This window comes from Phyllobates terribilis, unplaced genomic scaffold, assembly GCF_046119375.1.
Source record: "Phyllobates terribilis strain yellow unplaced genomic scaffold, ASM4611937v1 Scaffold_650__1_contigs__length_881393, whole genome shotgun sequence".
Taxonomy (NCBI): domain Eukaryota; kingdom Metazoa; phylum Chordata; class Amphibia; order Anura; family Dendrobatidae; genus Phyllobates; species Phyllobates terribilis.
The window spans coordinates 505,179-519,428 of record NW_027363410.1 but is presented as its reverse complement, the minus strand read 5'-3'; the positions used below and the strand labels follow the sequence as shown (position 1 = coordinate 519,428).

Below are 14,250 nucleotides of genomic sequence, written 5' to 3'. Positions count from 1 at the left end.
AAGAGGTGGAGTTATGCAGATCTAAAACGCGTGGATTGCAGCAGCAGCAAGCCGAAAAGTGCAGGCATGTAAGGGATCTAGAGGTTGACAACATGTCTTCTTAACGGGAGTCCAGGAGCTCATCTCCACAAATGGACTTTTCAGGATCCTTGGGTGGCTCCGTAGTTTGAAACCAATTCTGGTTATCGCTTCTCGGCCTTTTGGCTAAGATCAAGTGTAGTATCTGTTCTTATCAGTTTAATATCTGATACGTCCCCTATCTGGGGACCATATATTAAATGGATTTTTAGAACAGGGAGATGGAAAAAGAGCTTGCTCTGTCCACTCCACGCATTGACCTGGTATTGCAGTATCTCCAGGACCGGTGCACCCCTTCTTTAATGCAGTTTCTAAAATCAGAAAGAATTGAATTCAATGTTTTTTGTTCATTTTGCTTGTTTGTCGGATTTTGGGATGGACTCTTTGGCTTTGCTTTTCTTCTCCTCATTGGATTTTTCATGTTCAAAGTTGCAGAAGCCAGATTACAAGCTCATTTTGGTTCAACTTCAGCAACTGTGCATTGCATTGCCATGTAATGTGATGCAATGCTATCTTTCTAGCTCTCCCTTTTTACTTCCTTTTGGATAAACAGACATATTAGGCAAGCATTTTGGAGCTTTCACCTAAATAACTACAGGTGGTGAGATAAGCTGCACAATATAATTGACCTTTCAGTATATTGTTGCACACACACCATCTATTTAGCAAATGCCCTTGTTATCAACAGCAGCCTTTTAAACTCACCTGAGCTAACAGGTATGTGCGCTGGTTACTCTGCTGCGCTTAAAATTTCTTTTTTGGTTTGCTACAATGCCTTTTCTGAAACGTTGTCTCCTTCTGCTGGAACACTGACTTCTTTCATTTAATGCCTGCAGACTATAAAAGAGAACCCAACCCAAAAAGTTTGGTTGATTAGTCTGTGGCATTCTGTTAAACTGTTGCTTATGGCGGTCTCTGTGAGCTTCTCAGCGACATTCAGCCAGCCAGGTATCCTGCCTGCAGTAGATGGAATGTGGCAATGGAACGCTGGCTGCGCGTGTCATAATAGGCTCTGAGCCTTTATATACCTGTGCACAGCAGCAGCCACCTTCAGTCTGCTGCTGGACAGCCAGCAGCAGCAGCAGCAGCAGGAGAGGTATGTAATCAGGAGCCCTCCTGCTAAGGGTAGACAGCTGCTCGTTCCACCCCACCCCCCGCCTTAATTGGTTCTCCTCCCTTCCAACGGTGTTGAGGCGGGTGGGAACAGCAGGGGGTGAAGGTGCTGTGTTTAAAGAGGTGGAGTTATGCAGATCTAAAACGCGTGGATTGCAGCAGCAGCAAGCCGAAAAGTGCAGGCATGTAAGGGATCTAGAGGTTGACAACATGTCTTCTTAACGGGAGTCCAGGAGCTCATCTCCACAAATGGACTTTTCAGGATCCTTGGGTGGCTCCGTAGTTTGAAACCAATTCTGGTTATCGCTTCTCGGCCTTTTGGCTAAGATCAAGTGTAGTATCTGTTCTTATCAGTTTAATATCTGATACGTCCCCTATCTGGGGACCATATATTAAATGGATTTTTAGAACAGGGAGATGGAAAAAGAGCTTGCTCTGTCCACTCCACGCATTGACCTGGTATTGCAGTATCTCCAGGACCGGTGCACCCCTTCTTTAATGCAGTTTCTAAAATCAGAAAGAATTGAATTCAATGTTTTTTGTTCATTTTGCTTGTTTGTCGGATTTTGGGATGGACTCTTTGGCTTTGCTTTTCTTCTCCTCATTGGATTTTTCATGTTCAAAGTTGCAGAAGCCAGATTACAAGCTCATTTTGGTTCAACTTCAGCAACTGTGCATTGCATTGCCATGTAATGTGATGCAATGCTATCTTTCTAGCTCTCCCTTTTTACTTCCTTTTGGATAAACAGACATATTAGGCAAGCATTTTGGAGCTTTCACCTAAATAACTACAGGTGGTGAGATAAGCTGCACAATATAATTGACCTTTCAGTATATTGTTGCACACACACCATCTATTTAGCAAATGCCCTTGTTATCAACAGCAGCCTTTTAAACTCACCTGAGCTAATAGGTATGTGTGCTGGTTACTCTGCTGCGCTTAAAATTTCTTTTTTGGTTTGCTACAATGCCTTTTCTGAAACGTTGTCTCCTTCTGCTGGAACACTGACTTCTTTCATTTAATGCCTGCAGACTATAAAAGAGAACCCAACCCAAAAAGTTTGGTTGATTAGTCTGTGGCATTCTGTTAAACTGTTGCTTATGGCGGTCTCTGTGAGCTTCTCAGCGACATTCAGCCAGCCAGGTATCCTGCCTGCAGTAGATGGAATGTGGCAATGGAACGCTGGCTGCGCGTGTCATAATAGGCTCTGAGCCTTTATATACCTGTGCACAGCAGCAGCCACCTTCAGTCTGCTGCTGGACAGCCAGCAGCAGCAGCAGCAGGAGAGGTATGTAATCAGGAGCCCTCCTGCTAAGGGTAGACAGCTGCTCGTTCCACCCCACCCCCCGCCTTAATTGGTTCTCCTCCCTTCCAACGGTGTTGAGGCGGGTGGGAACAGCAGGGGGTGAAGGTGCTGTGTTTAAAGAGGTGGAGTTATGCAGATCTAAAACGCGTGGATTGCAGCAGCAGCAAGCCGAAAAGTGCAGGCATGTAAGGGATCTAGAGGTTGACAACATGTCTTCTTAACGGGAGTCCAGGAGCTCATCTCCACAAATGGACTTTTCAGGATCCTTGGGTGGCTCCGTAGTTTGAAACCAATTCTGGTTATCGCTTCTCGGCCTTTTGGCTAAGATCAAGTGTAGTATCTGTTCTTATCAGTTTAATATCTGATACGTCCCCTATCTGGGGACCATATATTAAATGGATTTTTAGAACAGGGAGATGGAAAAAGAGCTTGCTCTGTCCACTCCACGCATTGACCTGGTATTGCAGTATCTCCAGGACCGGTGCACCCCTTCTTTAATGCAGTTTCTAAAATCAGAAAGAATTGAATTCAATGTTTTTTGTTCATTTTGCTTGTTTGTCGGATTTTGGGATGGACTCTTTGGCTTTGCTTTTCTTCTCCTCATTGGATTTTTCATGTTCAAAGTTGCAGAAGCCAGATTACAAGCTCATTTTGGTTCAACTTCAGCAACTGTGCATTGCATTGCCATGTAATGTGATGCAATGCTATCTTTCTAGCTCTCCCTTTTTACTTCCTTTTGGATAAACAGACATATTAGGCAAGCATTTTGGAGCTTTCACCTAAATAACTACAGGTGGTGAGATAAGCTGCACAATATAATTGACCTTTCAGTATATTGTTGCACACACACCATCTATTTAGCAAATGCCCTTGTTATCAACAGCAGCCTTTTAAACTCACCTGAGCTAACAGGTATGTGCGCTGGTTACTCTGCTGCGCTTAAAATTTCTTTTTTGGTTTGCTACAATGCCTTTTCTGAAACGTTGTCTCCTTCTGCTGGAACACTGACTTCTTTCATTTAATGCCTGCAGACTATAAAAGAGAACCCAACCCAAAAAGTTTGGTTGATTAGTCTGTGGCATTCTGTTAAACTGTTGCTTATGGCGGTCTCTGTGAGCTTCTCAGCGACATTCAGCCAGCCAGGTATCCTGCCTGCAGTAGATGGAATGTGGCAATGGAACGCTGGCTGCGCGTGTCATAATAGGCTCTGAGCCTTTATATACCTGTGCACAGCAGCAGCCACCTTCAGTCTGCTGCTGGACAGCCAGCAGCAGCAGCAGCAGGAGAGGTATGTAATCAGGAGCCCTCCTGCTAAGGGTAGACAGCTGCTCGTTCCACCCCACCCCCCGCCTTAATTGGTTCTCCTCCCTTCCAACGGTGTTGAGGCGGGTGGGAACAGCAGGGGGTGAAGGTGCTGTGTTTAAAGAGGTGGAGTTATGCAGATCTAAAACGCGTGGATTGCAGCAGCAGCAAGCCGAAAAGTGCAGGCATGTAAGGGATCTAGAGGTTGACAACATGTCTTCTTAACGGGAGTCCAGGAGCTCATCTCCACAAATGGACTTTTCAGGATCCTTGGGTGGCTCCGTAGTTTGAAACCAATTCTGGTTATCGCTTCTCGGCCTTTTGGCTAAGATCAAGTGTAGTATCTGTTCTTATCAGTTTAATATCTGATACGTCCCCTATCTGGGGACCATATATTAAATGGATTTTTAGAACAGGGAGATGGAAAAAGAGCTTGCTCTGTCCACTCCACGCATTGACCTGGTATTGCAGTATCTCCAGGACCGGTGCACCCCTTCTTTAATGCAGTTTCTAAAATCAGAAAGAATTGAATTCAATGTTTTTTGTTCATTTTGCTTGTTTGTCGGATTTTGGGATGGACTCTTTGGCTTTGCTTTTCTTCTCCTCATTGGATTTTTCATGTTCAAAGTTGCAGAAGCCAGATTACAAGCTCATTTTGGTTCAACTTCAGCAACTGTGCATTGCATTGCCATGTAATGTGATGCAATGCTATCTTTCTAGCTCTCCCTTTTTACTTCCTTTTGGATAAACAGACATATTAGGCAAGCATTTTGGAGCTTTCACCTAAATAACTACAGGTGGTGAGATAAGCTGCACAATATAATTGACCTTTCAGTATATTGTTGCACACACACCATCTATTTAGCAAATGCCCTTGTTATCAACAGCAGCCTTTTAAACTCACCTGAGCTAACAGGTATGTGCGCTGGTTACTCTGCTGCGCTTAAAATTTCTTTTTTGGTTTGCTACAATGCCTTTTCTGAAACGTTGTCTCCTTCTGCTGGAACACTGACTTCTTTCATTTAATGCCTGCAGACTATAAAAGAGAACCCAACCCAAAAAGTTTGGTTGATTAGTCTGTGGCATTCTGTTAAACTGTTGCTTATGGCGGTCTCTGTGAGCTTCTCAGCGACATTCAGCCAGCCAGGTATCCTGCCTGCAGTAGATGGAATGTGGCAATGGAACGCTGGCTGCTCGTGTCATAATAGGCTCTGAGCCTTTATATACCTGTGCACAGCAGCAGCCACCTTCATTCTGCTGCTGGACAGCCAGCAGCAGCAGCAGCAGGAGAGGTATGTAATCAGGAGTCCTCCTGCTAAGGGTAGACAGCTGCTCGTTCCACCCCACCCCCCGCCTTAATTGGTTCTCCTCCCTTCCAACGGTGTTGAGGCGGGTGGGAACAGCAGGGGGTGAAGGTGCTGTGTTTAAAGAGGTGGAGTTATGCAGATCTAAAACGCGTGGATTGCAGCAGCAGCAAGCCGAAAAGTGCAGGCATGTAAGGGATCTAGAGGTTGACAACATGTCTTCTTAACGGGAGTCCAGGAGCTCATCTCCACAAATGGACTTTTCAGGATCCTTGGGTGGCTCCGTAGTTTGAAACCAATTCTGGTTATCGCTTCTCGGCCTTTTGGCTAAGATCAAGTGTAGTATCTGTTCTTATCAGTTTAATATCTGATACGTCCCCTATCTGGGGACCATATATTAAATGGATTTTTAGAACAGGGAGATGGAAAAAGAGCTTGCTCTGTCCACTCCACGCATTGACCTGGTATTGCAGTATCTCCAGGACCGGTGCACCCCTTCTTTAATGCAGTTTCTAAAATCAGAAAGAATTGAATTCAATGTTTTTTGTTCATTTTGCTTGTTTGTCGGATTTTGGGATGGACTCTTTGGCTTTGCTTTTCTTCTCCTCATTGGATTTTTCATGTTCAAAGTTGCAGAAGCCAGATTACAAGCTCATTTTGGTTCAACTTCAGCAACTGTGCATTGCATTGCCATGTAATGTGATGCAATGCTATCTTTCTAGCTCTCCCTTTTTACTTCCTTTTGGATAAACAGACATATTAGGCAAGCATTTTGGAGCTTTCACCTAAATAACTACAGGTGGTGAGATAAGCTGCACAATATAATTGACCTTTCAGTATATTGTTGCACACACACCATCTATTTAGCAAATGCCCTTGTTATCAACAGCAGCCTTTTAAACTCACCTGAGCTAACAGGTATGTGCGCTGGTTACTCTGCTGCGCTTAAAATTTCTTTTTTGGTTTGCTACAATGCCTTTTCTGAAACGTTGTCTCCTTCTGCTGGAACACTGACTTCTTTCATTTAATGCCTGCAGACTATAAAAGAGAACCCAACCCAAAAAGTTTGGTTGATTAGTCTGTGGCATTCTGTTAAACTGTTGCTTATGGCGGTCTCTGTGAGCTTCTCAGCGACATTCAGCCAGCCAGGTATCCTGCCTGCAGTAGATGGAATGTGGCAATGGAACGCTGGCTGCGCGTGTCATAATAGGCTCTGAGCCTTTATATACCTGTGCACAGCAGCAGCCACCTTCAGTCTGCTGCTGGACAGCCAGCAGCAGCAGCAGCAGGAGAGGTATGTAATCAGGAGCCCTCCTGCTAAGGGTAGACAGCTGCTCGTTCCACCCCACCCCCCGCCTTAATTGGTTCTCCTCCCTTCCAACGGTGTTGAGGCGGGTGGGAACAGCAGGGGGTGAAGGTGCTGTGTTTAAAGAGGTGGAGTTATGCAGATCTAAAACGCGTGGATTGCAGCAGCAGCAAGCCGAAAAGTGCAGGCATGTAAGGGATCTAGAGGTTGACAACATGTCTTCTTAACGGGAGTCCAGGAGCTCATCTCCACAAATGGACTTTTCAGGATCCTTGGGTGGCTCCGTAGTTTGAAACCAATTCTGGTTATCGCTTCTCGGCCTTTTGGCTAAGATCAAGTGTAGTATCTGTTCTTATCAGTTTAATATCTGATACGTCCCCTATCTGGGGACCATATATTAAATGGATTTTTAGAACAGGGAGATGGAAAAAGAGCTTGCTCTGTCCACTCCACGCATTGACCTGGTATTGCAGTATCTCCAGGACCGGTGCACCCCTTCTTTAATGCAGTTTCTAAAATCAGAAAGAATTGAATTCAATGTTTTTTGTTCATTTTGCTTGTTTGTCGGATTTTGGGATGGACTCTTTGGCTTTGCTTTTCTTCTCCTCATTGGATTTTTCATGTTCAAAGTTGCAGAAGCCAGATTACAAGCTCATTTTGGTTCAACTTCATCAACTGTGCATTGCATTGCCATGTAATGTGATGCAATGCTATCTTTCTAGCTCTCCCTTTTTACTTCCTTTTGGATAAACAGACATATTAGGCAAGCATTTTGGAGCTTTCACCTAAATAACTACAGGTGGTGAGATAAGCTGCACAATATAATTGACCTTTCAGTATATTGTTGCACACACACCATCTATTTAGCAAATGCCCTTGTTATCAACAGCAGCCTTTTAAACTCACCTGAGCTAACAGGTATGTGCGTTGGTTACTCTGCTGCGCTTAAAATTTCTTTTTTGGTTTGCTACAATGCCTTTTCTGAAACGTTGTCTCCTTCTGCTGGAACACTGACTTCTTTCATTTAATGCCTGCAGACTATAAAAGAGAACCCAACCCAAAAAGTTTGGTTGATTAGTCTGTGGCATTCTGTTAAACTGTTGCTTATGGCGGTCTCTGTGAGCTTCTCAGCGACATTCAGCCAGCCAGGTATCCTGCCTGCAGTAGATGGAATGTGGCAATGGAACGCTGGCTGCGCGTGTCATAATAGGCTCTGAGCCTTTATATACCTGTGCACAGCAGCAGCCACCTTCAGTCTGCTGCTGGACAGCCAGCAGCAGCAGCAGCAGGAGAGGTATGTAATCAGGAGCCCTCCTGCTAAGGGTAGACAGCTGCTCGTTCCACCCCACCCCCCGCCTTAATTGGTTCTCCTCCCTTCCAACGGTGTTGAGGCGGGTGGGAACAGCAGGGGGTGAAGGTGCTGTGTTTAAAGAGGTGGAGTTATGCAGATCTAAAACGCGTGGATTGCAGCAGCAGCAAGCCGAAAAGTGCAGGCATGTAAGGGATCTAGAGGTTGACAACATGTCTTCTTAACGGGAGTCCAGGAGCTCATCTCCACAAATGGACTTTTCAGGATCCTTGGGTGGCTCCGTAGTTTGAAACCAATTCTGGTTATCGCTTCTCGGCCTTTTGGCTAAGATCAAGTGTAGTATCTGTTCTTATCAGTTTAATATCTGATACGTCCCCTATCTGGGGACCATATATTAAATGGATTTTTAGAACAGGGAGATGGAAAAAGAGCTTGCTCTGTCCACTCCACGCATTGACCTGGTATTGCAGTATCTTCAGGACCGGTGCACCCCTTCTTTAATGCAGTTTCTAAAATAAGAAAGAATTGAATTCAATGTTTTTTGTTCATTTTGCTTGTTTGTCGGATTTTGGGATGGACTCTTTGGCTTTGCTTTTCTTCTCCTCATTGGATTTTTCATGTTCAAAGTTGCAGAAGCCAGATTACAAGCTCATTTTGGTTCAACTTCAGCAACTGTGCATTGCATTGCCATGTAATGTGATGCAATGCTATCTTTCTAGCTCTCCCTTTTTACTTCCTTTTGGATAAACAGACATATTAGGCAAGCATTTTGGAGCTTTCACCTAAATAACTACAGGTGGTGAGATAAGCTGCACAATATAATTGACCTTTCAGTATATTGTTGCACACACACCGTCTATTTAGCAAATGCCCTTGTTATCAACAGCAGCCTTTTAAACTCACCTGAGCTAACAGGTATGTGCGCTGGTTACTCTGCTGCGCTTAAAATTTCTTTTTTGGTTTGCTACAATGCCTTTTCTGAAACGTTGTCTCCTTCTGCTGGAACACTGACTTCTTTCATTTAATGCCTGCAGACTATAAAAGAGAACCCAACCCAAAAAGTTTGGTTGATTAGTCTGTGGCATTCTGTTAAACTGTTGCTTATGGCGGTCTCTGTGAGCTTCTCAGCGACATTCAGCCAGCCAGGTATCCTGCCTGCAGTAGATGGAATGTGGCAATGGAACGCTGGCTGCGCGTGTCATAATAGGCTCTGAGCCTTTATATACCTGTGCACAGCAGCAGCCACCTTCAGTCTGCTGCTGGACAGCCAGCAGCAGCAGCAGCAGGAGAGGTATGTAATCAGGAGCCCTCCTGCTAAGGGTAGACAGCTGCTCGTTCCACCCCACCCCCCGCCTTAATTGGTTCTCCTCCCTTCCAACGGTGTTGAGGCGGGTGGGAACAGCAGGGGGTGAAGGTGCTGTGTTTAAAGAGGTGGAGTTATGCAGATCTAAAACGCGTGGATTGCAGCAGCAGCAAGCCGAAAAGTGCAGGCATGTAAGGGATCTAGAGGTTGACAACATGTCTTCTTAACGGGAGTCCAGGAGCTCATCTCCACAAATGGACTTTTCAGGATCCTTGGGTGGCTCCGTAGTTTGAAACCAATTCTGGTTATCGCTTCTCGGCCTTTTGGCTAAGATCAAGTGTAGTATCTGTTCTTATCAGTTTAATATCTGATACGTCCCCTATCTGGGGACCATATATTAAATGGATTTTTAGAACAGGGAGATGGAAAAAGAGCTTGCTCTGTCCACTCCACGCATTGACCTGGTATTGCAGTATCTCCAGGACCGGTGCACCCCTTCTTTAATGCAGTTTCTATAATCAGAAAGAATTGAATTCAATGTTTTTTGTTCATTTTGCTTGTTTGTCGGATTTTGGGATGGACTCTTTGGCTTTGCTTTTCTTCTCCTCATTGGATTTTTCATGTTCAAAGTTGCAGAAGCCAGATTACAAGCTCATTTTGGTTCAACTTCAGCAACTGTGCATTGCATTGCCATGTAATGTGATGCAATGCTATCTTTCTAGCTCTCCCTTTTTACTTCCTTTTGGATAAACAGACATATTAGGCAAGCATTTTGGAGCTTTCACCTAAATAACTACAGGTGGTGAGATAAGCTGCACAATATAATTGACCTTTCAGTATATTGTTGCACACACACCATCTATTTAGCAAATGCCCTTGTTATCAACAGCAACCTTTTAAACTCACCTGAGCTAACAGGTATGTGCGCTGGTTACTCTGCTGCGCTTAAAATTTCTTTTTTGGTTTGCTACAATGCCTTTTCTGAAACGTTGTCTCCTTCTGCTGGAACACTGACTTCTTTCATTTAATGCCTGCAGACTAAAAAAGAGAACCCAACCCAAAAAGTTTGGTTGATTAGTCTGTGGCATTCTGTTAAACTGTTGCTTATGGCGGTCTCTGTGAGCTTCTCAGCGACATTCAGCCAGCCAGGTATCCTGCCTGCAGTAGATGGAATGTGGCAATGGAACGCTGGCTGCGCGTGTCATAATAGGCTCTGAGCCTTTATATACCTGTGCACAGCAGCAGCCACCTTCAGTCTGCTGCTGGACAGCCAGCAGCAGCAGCAGCAGGAGAGGTATGTAATCAGGAGCCCTCCTGCTAAGGGTAGACAGCTGCTCGTTCCACCCCACCCCCCGCCTTAATTGGTTCTCCTCCCTTCCAACGGTGTTGAGGCGGGTGGGAACAGCAGGGGGTGAAGGTGCTGTGTTTAAAGAGGTGGAGTTATGCAGATCTAAAACGCGTGGATTGCAGCAGCAGCAAGCCGAAAAGTGCAGGCATGTAAGGGATCTAGAGGTTGACAACATGTCTTCTTAACGGGAGTCCAGGAGCTCATCTCCACAAATGGACTTTTCAGGATCCTTGGGTGGCTCCGTAGTTTGAAACCAATTCTGGTTATCGCTTCTCGGCCTTTTGGCTAAGATCAAGTGTAGTATCTGTTCTTATCAGTTTAATATCTGATACGTCCCCTATCTGGGGACCATATATTAAATGGATTTTTAGAACAGGGAGATGGAAAAAGAGCTTGCTCTGTCCACTCCACGCATTGACCTGGTATTGCAGTATCTCCAGGACCGGTGCACCCCTTCTTTAATGCAGTTTCTAAAATCAGAAAGAATTGAATTCAATGTTTTTTGTTCATTTTGCTTGTTTGTCGGATTTTGGGATGGACTCTTTGGCTTTGCTTTTCTTCTCCTCATTGGATTTTTCATGTTCAAAGTTGCAGAAGCCAGATTACAAGCTCATTTTGGTTCAACTTCAGCAACTGTGCATTGCATTGCCATGTAATGTGATGCAATGCTATCTTTCTAGCTCTCCCTTTTTACTTCCTTTTGGATAAACAGACATATTAGGCAAGCATTTTGGAGCTTTCACCTAAATAACTACAGGTGGTGAGATAAGCTGCACAATATAATTGACCTTTCAGTATATTGTTGCACACACACCATCTATTTAGCAAATGCCCTTGTTATCAACAGCAGCCTTTTAAACTCACCTGAGCTAACAGGTATGTGCGCTGGTTACTCTGCTGCGCTTAAAATTTCTTTTTTGGTTTGCTACAATGCCTTTTCTGAAACGTTGTCTCCTTCTGCTGGAACACTGACTTCTTTCATTTAATGCCTGCAGACTATAAAAGAGAACCCAACCCAAAAAGTTTGGTTGATTAGTCTGTGGCATTCTGTTAAACTGTTGCTTATGGCGGTCTCTGTGAGCTTCTCAGCGACATTCAGCTAGCCAGGTATCCTGCCTGCAGTAGATGGAATGTGGCAATGGAACGCTGGCTGCGCGTGTCATAATAGGCTCTGAGCCTTTATATACCTGTGCACAGCAGCAGCCACCTTCAGTCTGCTGCTGGACAGCCAGCAGCAGCAGCAGCAGGAGAGGTATGTAATCAGGAGCCCTCCTGCTAAGGGTAGACAGCTGCTCGTTCCACCCCACCCCCCGCCTTAATTGGTTCTCCTCCCTTCCAACGGTGTTGAGGCGGGTGGGAACAGCAGGGGGTGAAGGTGCTGTGTTTAAAGAGGTGGAGTTATGCAGATCTAAAACGCGTGGATTGCAGCAGCAGCAAGCCGAAAAGTGCAGGCATGTAAGGGATCTAGAGGTTGACAACATGTCTTCTTAACGGGAGTCCAGGAGCTCATCTCCACAAATGGACTTTTCAGGATCCTTGGGTGGCTCCGTAGTTTGAAACCAATTCTGGTTATCGCTTCTCGGCCTTTTGGCTAAGATCAAGTGTAGTATCTGTTCTTATCAGTTTAATATCTGATACGTCCCCTATCTGGAGACCATATATTAAATGGATTTTTAGAACAGGGAGATGGAAAAAGAGCTTGCTCTGTCCACTCCACGCATTGACCTGGTATTGCAGTATCTCCAGGACCGGTGCACCCCTTCTTTAATGCAGTTTCTAAAATCAGAAAGAATTGAATTCAATGTTTTTTGTTCATTTTGCTTGTTTGTCGGATTTTGGGATGGACTCTTTGGCTTTGCTTTTCTTCTCCTCATTGGATTTTTCATGTTCAAAGTTGCAGAAGCCAGATTACAAGCTCATTTTGGTTCAACTTCAGCAACTGTGCATTGCATTGCCATGTAATGTGATGCAATGCTATCTTTCTAGCTCTCCCTTTTTACTTCCTTTTGGATAAACAGACATATTAGGCAAGCATTTTGGAGCTTTCACCTAAATAACTACAGGTGGTGAGATAAGCTGCACAATATAATTGACCTTTCAGTATATTGTTGCACACACACCATCTATTTAGCAAATGCCCTTGTTATCAACAGCAGCCTTTTAAACTCACCTGAGCTAACAGGTATGTGCGCTGGTTACTCTGCTGCGCTTAAAATTTCTTTTTTGGTTTGCTACAATGCCTTTTCTGAAACGTTGTCTCCTTCTGCTGGAACACTGACTTCTTTCATTTAATGCCTGCAGACTAAAAAAGAGAACCCAACCCAAAAAGTTTGGTTGATTAGTCTGTGGCATTCTGTTAAACTGTTGCTTATGGCGGTCTCTGTGAGCTTCTCAGCGACATTCAGCCAGCCAGGTATCCTGCCTGCAGTAGATGGAATGTGGCAATGGAACGCTGGCTGCGCGTGTCATAATAGGCTCTGAGCCTTTATATACCTGTGCACAGCAGCAGCCACCTTCAGTCTGCTGCTGGACAGCCAGCAGCAGCAGCAGCAGGAGAGGTATGTAATCAGGAGCCCTCCTGCTAAGGGTAGACAGCTGCTCGTTCCACCCCACCCCCCGCCTTAATTGGTTCTCCTCCCTTCCAACGGTGTTGAGGCGGGTGGGAACAGCAGGGGGTGAAGGTGCTGTGTTTAAAGAGGTGGAGTTATGCAGATCTAAAACGCGTGGATTGCAGCAGCAGCAAGCCGAAAAGTGCAGGCATGTAAGGGATCTAGAGGTTGACAACATGTCTTCTTAACGGGAGTCCAGGAGCTCATCTCCACAAATGGACTTTTCAGGATCCTTGGGTGGCTCCGTAGTTTGAAACCAATTCTGGTTATCGCTTCTCGGCCTTTTGGCTAAGATCAAGTGTAGTATCTGTTCTTATCAGTTTAATATCTGATACGTCCCCTATCTGGGGACCATATATTAAATGGATTTTTAGAACAGGGAGATGGAAAAAGAGCTTGCTCTGTCCACTCCACGCATTGACCTGGTATTGCAGTATCTCCAGGACCGGTGCACCCCTTCTTTAATGCAGTTTCTAAAATCAGAAAGAATTGAATTCAATGTTTTTTGTTCATTTTGCTTGTTTGTCGGATTTTGGGATGGACTCTTTGGCTTTGCTTTTCTTCTCCTCATTGGATTTTTCATGTTCAAAGTTGCAGAAGCCAGATTACAAGCTCATTTTGGTTCAACTTCAGCAACTGTGCATTGCATTGCCATGTAATGTGATGCAATGCTATCTTTCTAGCTCTCCCTTTTTACTTCCTTTTGGATAAACAGACATATTAGGCAAGCATTTTGGAGCTTTCACCTAAATAACTACAGGTGGTGAGATAAGCTGCACAATATAATTGACCTTTCAGTATATTGTTGCACACACACCATCTATTTAGCAAATGCCCTTGTTATCAACAGCAGCCTTTTAAACTCACCTGAGCTAACAGGTATATGCGCTGGTTACTCTGCTGCGCTTAAAATTTCTTTTTTGGTTTGCTACAATGCCTTTTCTGAAACGTTGTCTCCTTCTGCTGGAACACTGACTTCTTTCATTTAATGCCTGCAGACTATAAAAGAGAACCCAACCCAAAAAGTTTGGTTGATTAGTCTGTGGCATTCTGTTAAACTGTTGCTTATGGCGGTCTCTGTGAGCTTCTCAGCGACATTCAGCCAGCCAGGTATCCTGCCTGCAGTAGATGGAATGTGGCAATGGAACGCTGGCTGCGCGTGTCATAATAGGCTCTGAGCCTTTATATACCTGTGCACAGCAGCAGCCACCTTCAGTCTGCTGCTGGACAGCCAGCAGCAGCAGCAGCAGGAGAGGTATGTAATCAGGAGC

The 14,250-nt window shown here is 44.7% G+C and overlaps 11 non-coding genes across 11 annotated transcripts; all 11 read left to right on the top strand.

Annotated features, from left to right (window-relative positions):
- The first annotated feature begins 184 nt into the window (after window positions 1-184).
- LOC141235021 (U2 spliceosomal RNA) lies at window positions 185-375 on the top strand. The gene has a single exon (XR_012300879.1). It is a non-coding gene; the product is annotated as a U2 spliceosomal RNA (small nuclear RNA).
- A 1,118-nt stretch (window positions 376-1,493) lies between these two features.
- On the top strand, window positions 1,494-1,684 carry LOC141235020 (U2 spliceosomal RNA). The gene has a single exon (XR_012300878.1). It is a non-coding gene; the product is annotated as a U2 spliceosomal RNA (small nuclear RNA).
- A 1,115-nt stretch (window positions 1,685-2,799) lies between these two features.
- On the top strand, window positions 2,800-2,990 carry LOC141235018 (U2 spliceosomal RNA). Its single transcript, XR_012300876.1, has one exon. It is a non-coding gene; the product is annotated as a U2 spliceosomal RNA (small nuclear RNA).
- Window positions 2,991-4,105: 1,115 nt separating this feature from the next.
- On the top strand, window positions 4,106-4,296 carry LOC141235017 (U2 spliceosomal RNA). Its single transcript, XR_012300875.1, has one exon. It is a non-coding gene; the product is annotated as a U2 spliceosomal RNA (small nuclear RNA).
- Window positions 4,297-5,411: 1,115 nt separating this feature from the next.
- LOC141235016 (U2 spliceosomal RNA) lies at window positions 5,412-5,602 on the top strand. Its single transcript, XR_012300874.1, has one exon. It is a non-coding gene; the product is annotated as a U2 spliceosomal RNA (small nuclear RNA).
- A 1,115-nt stretch (window positions 5,603-6,717) lies between these two features.
- LOC141235014 (U2 spliceosomal RNA) lies at window positions 6,718-6,908 on the top strand. Its single transcript, XR_012300873.1, has one exon. It is a non-coding gene; the product is annotated as a U2 spliceosomal RNA (small nuclear RNA).
- Window positions 6,909-8,023: 1,115 nt separating this feature from the next.
- On the top strand, window positions 8,024-8,214 carry LOC141235218 (U2 spliceosomal RNA). Its single transcript, XR_012301071.1, has one exon. It is a non-coding gene; the product is annotated as a U2 spliceosomal RNA (small nuclear RNA).
- A 1,115-nt stretch (window positions 8,215-9,329) lies between these two features.
- On the top strand, window positions 9,330-9,520 carry LOC141235013 (U2 spliceosomal RNA). Its single transcript, XR_012300872.1, has one exon. It is a non-coding gene; the product is annotated as a U2 spliceosomal RNA (small nuclear RNA).
- Window positions 9,521-10,635: 1,115 nt separating this feature from the next.
- LOC141235012 (U2 spliceosomal RNA) lies at window positions 10,636-10,826 on the top strand. The gene has a single exon (XR_012300871.1). It is a non-coding gene; the product is annotated as a U2 spliceosomal RNA (small nuclear RNA).
- A 1,115-nt stretch (window positions 10,827-11,941) lies between these two features.
- On the top strand, window positions 11,942-12,132 carry LOC141235247 (U2 spliceosomal RNA). Its single transcript, XR_012301099.1, has one exon. It is a non-coding gene; the product is annotated as a U2 spliceosomal RNA (small nuclear RNA).
- Window positions 12,133-13,247: 1,115 nt separating this feature from the next.
- Window positions 13,248-13,438, top strand: LOC141235011 (U2 spliceosomal RNA). Its single transcript, XR_012300870.1, has one exon. It is a non-coding gene; the product is annotated as a U2 spliceosomal RNA (small nuclear RNA).
- The last annotated feature ends 812 nt before the right edge of the window (window positions 13,439-14,250 follow it).